The following is a 7,004-nucleotide window of genomic DNA, read 5'->3' as shown; positions in this document are numbered from 1 at the left end:
CTGTTCTGTCCAGATTCCATAGTGTAGCTATTAAAGAAGTTGCATCTGGGTAACAGTACATTTCTCTGCTCAGGGAAGACAGGAATTATACCAATTCAAAGTAGCAACATTATTAAATGTTTGCTGCTAAGCAACACAGAGTATATATGGAAGAGTGTTGCTAAGCAGTACACCTCATCTATCCCATTACTGATTTTTGTTAGTATAATGAAAAAATAGCCCAACATTCATCTCTCATAAAGCTTTTTTCAAATATAACTAAGTTCATATCAAGAAAAATAATTTTAAATATGAAATCGGTTAGAAAATGGGAAAAGTTCTACCACAATTTTGAAACTGGCAATAATATGATTGATTGATTCACTTCCATAAATGTCAAATTGACAGTCACAAAAAAGTCACTATAATTGATAAAACACAACTTAAAGTATGAGAAATAGAGTTGATATTCTCGATAAATAAATATCTAGCATACACAAATAGGAGAATCTTTAAAACCTCACCAAGGAGAAAAAAAGATGTGGCAACCGGTTTCAAGTTTGATTTCAGGTCAGGGCACGTACTTTGGTTTCAGGTTCCATCACTGGTTGGGCATGTGCAGGAGGCAACCCATCAATGTTTCTCTCTCACATCTTTATCTCTCTCTCCCCTTCCTCTTTAAAAATCAATCAACATATTCTCAGGTGAGAATAGATACATTAATAAATAAATAAATAAATAATATGTTCAATGAATCATTACTTTTGTCAAAATGAAGTTTCAGTCATGATGTCTGACCAAGGTAGGGTGGCTACAGAGCACCTGGCAGCATCTTGCCCAAAAGATCCTGCTAGAACCTAAGCTAGGTTTTACAGTCAAATATCTTTTCTTTTTTCCTCCTTTGTCATTCATTTTCTATACTTCCTTCCTCTCTCATCCTATCAATTCTGGAACTACCTGGTCTCCAGAAATGAGTTCATCTATGCTTTGGGTCTCCAGAATTTTCACTTGGCAACATGACTGATAATCTGGTTTTGGTTATTTCAAACAGACATAGACCCAAATGGGATGACATACAGGAAAATCCAATTAAATGCTTAACAGTGATATATTATAAGCAATACAACATTTACTAAAAGCATTTTCAACAACTTGTTCAACTCATATAAATGCATCTCATACCTGTCAGAATGGCTATCGTCAACAAATCTACAAATGACAAGTGCTGGAGAGGATGTGGAGAAAAAGGAACCCTCATTCACTGTTGATGAAAATGCAGGCTGGTGCAGCCACTGTGGAGAACAGTATGGAGTTTCCTCAAAAAACTAAAAATGGAACTCCCATTTGACCCAGTGATCCCATTTCTAGGAATATATCACAAGAAATTCGAAATACCAATCAGAAAGAATATATGCGGTAAAAAAGAAGTGATTCTTACCATTTGCTACAGCATGGATGGAAATGCAGACCATTAGGCTAAGTGAAATAAGCCAGTCAGATATAGATAAATGTCACACGATCTCACTCATTTGTGAAATATAAAAAAAACACCATAAACTGATGAACAAAATAGATCTAGAGACACAGAATCATCAAACAGACTGTCAAACTACAGAGGGAAGGCAGGGGAGAGTTGGGGGGAGTGGTTAGAGATCAATCAAAGGACTTGTATTCATGCATATAAGCATAAGTGATGTATGTGGACAACGGGGGGTGAGGGTGAGGGCAGGATTTGAGGGATGAGAGGACATTGGGGGGATAAGGTCATATTTGTAATATCTTAATCAATAAAGGGAAATAAATTAAAAAAAAACAGCCTTTCCAACTGTAGGCTTATTATTATTATAGCATATTTCCAGCTGTGGGTTCCTTTACATATCTTTAGGCATAATCACATATCAGTATGCATGGAGTGACTTTGTTAATGCCCATTAATTCTTATATAAACTCTAAATAAATCTGTATCAATAAAAAAAACAAAAAAACAAAACTATAAATTATATCACTGATTCACATATAAAGTTATCATCTTATCTAATGAAGAATATGGTAATTTAAAATATTTCTTTGAATTATATTAATAATGCAGATCTGAGTGTTATAATAACCAAAGCCTTTATTTAATTCAGAGTAGCATATTAGATTTTAAAATAGTTAAAAATTTACTATTTTCATATAGAAATTTTATTAGTATACTAGAGGCCTGGTGCACGAATTTGTGCATGGGTGGGGTCCCTTGGCCTGGCCAGCGATCAGGGCAGGCTGGCAGGGGGGAGGGACCATGGAAGGTTGGCCAGCCATGGGAGGTTGGCTGTGGGTTCACACTGACCACCAGGGGGCAGCACCTGCATTGAGCATCTGCCCCTGGTTGTCAGCATGCATCATAGCAAATGGTCTTTCGGTCTTTCGGTTGTTTAGGCTTGTGTATGTATAGATAGATAATAACTTTAGTCCATTGTCTATCTTTAATATATTTCAAAATAAAAGAAAGAAAATTTTAAAAGGTAGATAATTATTCTTTAACTATGAATAAAATAATTAAGAACTTAGAAGTTTTGTAATTAAGAGGAAAACGTTTATGAAACTTCTACTGAAGACCTGCTACATAAACATTGTGCCAAGTAATTTACTTTGGAATCCTCTGTTATCCTGAAATCTTGTGAGGTAGTTATTGTAACCATTAAAGATGAAGAGACTGACATTAAAAGTTATATTATTTTAGTACAGGAGAACTTAGCAATTTTAGGTAATTTGAATTTAGACATGCCTGAGTTTTAAAGGCTCTATTTTATCCACTGTACAAAAATATCTGATTATAACTTACTAAAAAGTTAATAATGAATTAAAAATAATTATAAATTAAAAAGCAGAAATAAATTTAAATGCAGCTTAATATGTTTTAGTTCATCCTGCAATATGATTTAAGTATCATGTTTCATTTTGAAGCACCTTTGTTAAATAAAAAAGTTTGCCAAGTACATATACAGCTTACTGATTAATTGAATGTTTTGCAGTTTAAATCCCTCTTTAAAACTCAGGAGTTTGAAGTCATGCTCTCTCTTGAGAGCCTACACCATTTCTTTTCTCCTTTCCTTCCACAACTGGCATGTATCCCCCAACCTCTAAGGGACCCTATGAGATTTGCAACCAGGGCTGAAATGGGCCTTTCTCTCTTTTTCAAATGGATCTTTAATAAATCCCAATTTGCTTTAATTACATTTCCATTAAACTTAAATTTTTTTCTGAGTTGACAAAAAAAGAACCAAGGTCCAACCGGTAACCCCAATTAGTAATGATTTGAATAGAAATTTATCAACTTCATCTCCTACCCATTTTGAGAATCTCCTCTAACATCTTAGGCATTTTCTTCTTAAATATACACACTTATAGGAAAATGTCACCTCATAAAATTTCCAATTCCATTGTTCTATAACATGAAGTTTTAGAAAATCCTTTCTTGTGAGTGAAAAAAAAAATCTTCCTCTCTATAACTTTTATTTATCTAATCTGTTTTGCCTCTCTAGTATACCCAAAGTAAGAATGCATCTGATTCCATGTGATACTTATTGCTTACAATATTTTTTCTGAAAAAATTTTTTTCTATAATATAAATATTTTTCTTTATTGATTATCCATGTGACATGGTTGCTGGTTATCATTTTTCTTTGTTCACCCTATTATGGATGCATCTTAAATGTCAAAGTTGCCATAAAATGGAATGTCCAAACTGAACAGAGATTTTAGATATTTTCTATGGAACATAGCATAGCTGAGCCATTACCAAATGTGTATTTAAGTACATTTGAAGATTGTACTTTGTTTCATTTTAATATAATTTGTACTATTTTTCTGGTTTATGCCAGATATTTTTCATCAAAGTCTCCATTTTATATATAAATATATAAAATCAACTACATATACTACTTATTTTATATGTAGTTGATATATAGAAATCAAAAGTAAAGTCTGGCCTAGCTAGCGTGGCTCAGTGCTTGAGCTTTGACCTATGAACCAGGAGGTCACAGTTCAATTTCTGGTCAGAACACATGCTTGTGTTGCAGGCTCAATCCCCAGCATACGTAGTGCAGGAGGCAACAGATCCATGATTCTCTTTTATCATTCATGTTTCTATCTCTTTTGCCCTCTCCTTTCCTCTCTGAAACCAATAAAAATATATTTAAATAAAACAAAAAGTTAAAATCTGTATTTCTTTTCAATTTAATTTGTCCTTATTTGTCCTCAAGTTGGAAAAGTCTTTGAAATAGTTTGATTTCCAGATCCCATTGATTTTACAACTACAAGTTTGATAAGCATATCCTCTAGGTTTTAACCAAACAGCTGTTTCATAGAACAGCACTGTAAACAGATCCTTGAAGAACCTATCCTTGAAGCCTATATCTATTAAAAAGTAGGATTAGGTTTTATTTCTCATTAGGAATGAAATGTAATGTCATCCAGCATAAATCTCCTTATGTCAGATATAGGATAGATAAAAATTATTTATTGAGTACTCTCCATGTGTCAGACACTGTGATATTCTTGCTAGACAATAAACTATCCAAGTTCCAAATAATTAACAGTTTGCATCCTCTCTGTTTCAGCCATTTACTAAGCTACTATGGTAATAGTTAATATTCACTGGCTATGATTAATGAACTATGACCTTTTGATCCCTGTCTCTAAGATTCAACATTTTTCTCTACTCCACTGTTTTCTATCTTTGATGATTTCTTTATCTTCTATAATTTTTCAGAATCTTCACACTGTACTTCAACAATATCTAAACATTCTCCCATTGAATTAAATTTTAAAAGAATAAATTGATGTAAAGCCTTCAAAACAACTGCATTATCTTACTTAGAAAGGATTTTTACCTTATCTAATCTAATAAAAGAGAAATGTGCAAATTGACCTCACCTCTGCTACACCCAAGCCATGCCCACCAGCCAATCAGAGCGACTACATGCAAATTAACCCAATAAAGATGGTGACCAGCAGCCAGCTCCCTCACCCTGAAGGGGCTGTGGCCAGCCTGAAAACAGCCACCAGTCACTTCACCCAGGATGCCACACCTCATGTGGTAAGGGTCCCTGCTGGGGGGCTTGGCCAGTCTTCAAACAGCCATCAGCCTGACCCCCACCCTGAAGTGGCTGTGGCCAGCCTGCAAATAGCCATCAGCCACTCACCCAGAGTATGAAATGGAAACACTCCAGCGGGGACCCCCACCCTGAAGTGGGTGTGGCCAGTCTGAAAAAGGGTGTGGCCCTCACCCAGGCCGGCCAGGTAACCCAGCAGCACCCCACCCTGATCTGAGACACACTTCAGGGCAAACCAGCCGGCCCCCACCCATGCACCAGGCCTCTATCCAATATAATAAAAGGGTAAGATGCAAATTGACCCTAACAGCAGAATGACTGGGAATGAATGGTCACTATGACACACACTGACCATCAGGGGGCACGCACTCAATGCAGAAGCTGCCCCCTGGTTGTCAGTGCACTCCCACAGGGGGAGCTCTGCTCAGCCACAAGCCAGGCTGACAGCTGATGGTACAGTGGTGGTGGTGGGAGCCTCTCCTGCCTCCTCAGCATCGCTAAGAATGTCTGACTGCAGCTTAGGCCTGCTCCCCGCTGGCAAGTGGACATCCCCCAAGGTCTCCCGGGCTGCCAGAGGGATGTCTGACTGCCAGCTTAGGCCCAATCCCCCAGGGAATGGGCCTAAGCCAGCAGGTGGACATCCCCCGAGGGGTCCCAGACTGCGAGAGGGCACAGGCCGGGCTGAGGGACCTCCCTGAGTGCACAAATTTTTGTGCACCATGCTTCTAGTTAATTAATAACATAAATCAATTTATTTGTTTATTTGTTTATATTGTTTACAATCGTATATTGTCCCTTTCATAAAGGAAAAGATATGTACATATTTGCCTTTTAAAAAATTTCCCATCTACTCTTTGTTCATTTCATTAATTTTTCAATTATCAGTTCAAGGTAAGTAAAACAAAATAAAAACAGGAAATTCCAAAGCTCTGATTATCTTGAAAACCTAATACAGGCTTGATATCACTCATTTGTGGGATAAAATGAATAACATAAACAGATGAACAAAAATAGATCCAGAGACAGAGAAACACCGAAGAGACCATCAAACCACAGGGAAGGGTGGGAAAAGGGGGTAACGGATCAACCAAAGGGTTTGTATGCATGAATATTAGCATAACCAAGGGAGGGCAGGGACACTGGGATATTAGGTGCTTGACCTGGGGGGTGGGAGTAGCTGGGGAGGAGCCAATCCAGGGAAAAGGAGACATATGTAATACTTTAAACAAAAAAAAATTGTAAAAATAAATAAAATATTTATGTGGTGGACCAAAAAAAACAAACAAACCAAAAAAACAGAAAATTGACTGAGACCAATGAATTTTATAAATTTGAATAACTTACTTTGAAATTTTACAACTTGGAAGCATATTTTTTATCAAGATTAGAGAAAATTTACTCTAAAATTATATATATCTCATGTATATTTTCTATTTAATTGGGTAGTAAATAATATTTTTTGGACACCATGTAATATAGTGACTGCTTACCTTGCATTTAACTTTGCTTTATTAGATCTTTATTATTAATGGAAGTACTATTAAATTCACAAAAAGTGAGTATTGTCTCCTAATAATCAATTTTTACCTTAGTTTTACAGATAATTATTTACATTACTAGAGGCCCACTGCATGAATTAGTGCACCAGTGGTGTCCCTGGCATAGCCTATGCCTTCTCACAATTCGGGACCCCTCAGGTGATGTCGGACTACTGGTTTGGGCCCAATACCCAAAGGTCAGGCCAAAGGACCCCACAGGTGCATGAATAGTATGCATTTAAGATCTTTGGTTAATCTATTCCTGCCCCCCCCACCTTCCCTCTGAGATTCATCAGTCTGTTCCATGTTTCCATGCCTGTGCATTGAGCATCTGTCCCCTGGTGGTCAATGAGCATCATAGCTACTGGTTGAATGGTTGAACACTCAAACA

Source organism: Myotis davidii, unplaced genomic scaffold (assembly GCF_000327345.1).
Source record: "Myotis davidii unplaced genomic scaffold, ASM32734v1 scaffold277, whole genome shotgun sequence".
Classification (NCBI taxonomy): domain Eukaryota; kingdom Metazoa; phylum Chordata; class Mammalia; order Chiroptera; family Vespertilionidae; genus Myotis; species Myotis davidii.
Note: the sequence above shows the minus strand (reverse complement) of the source record.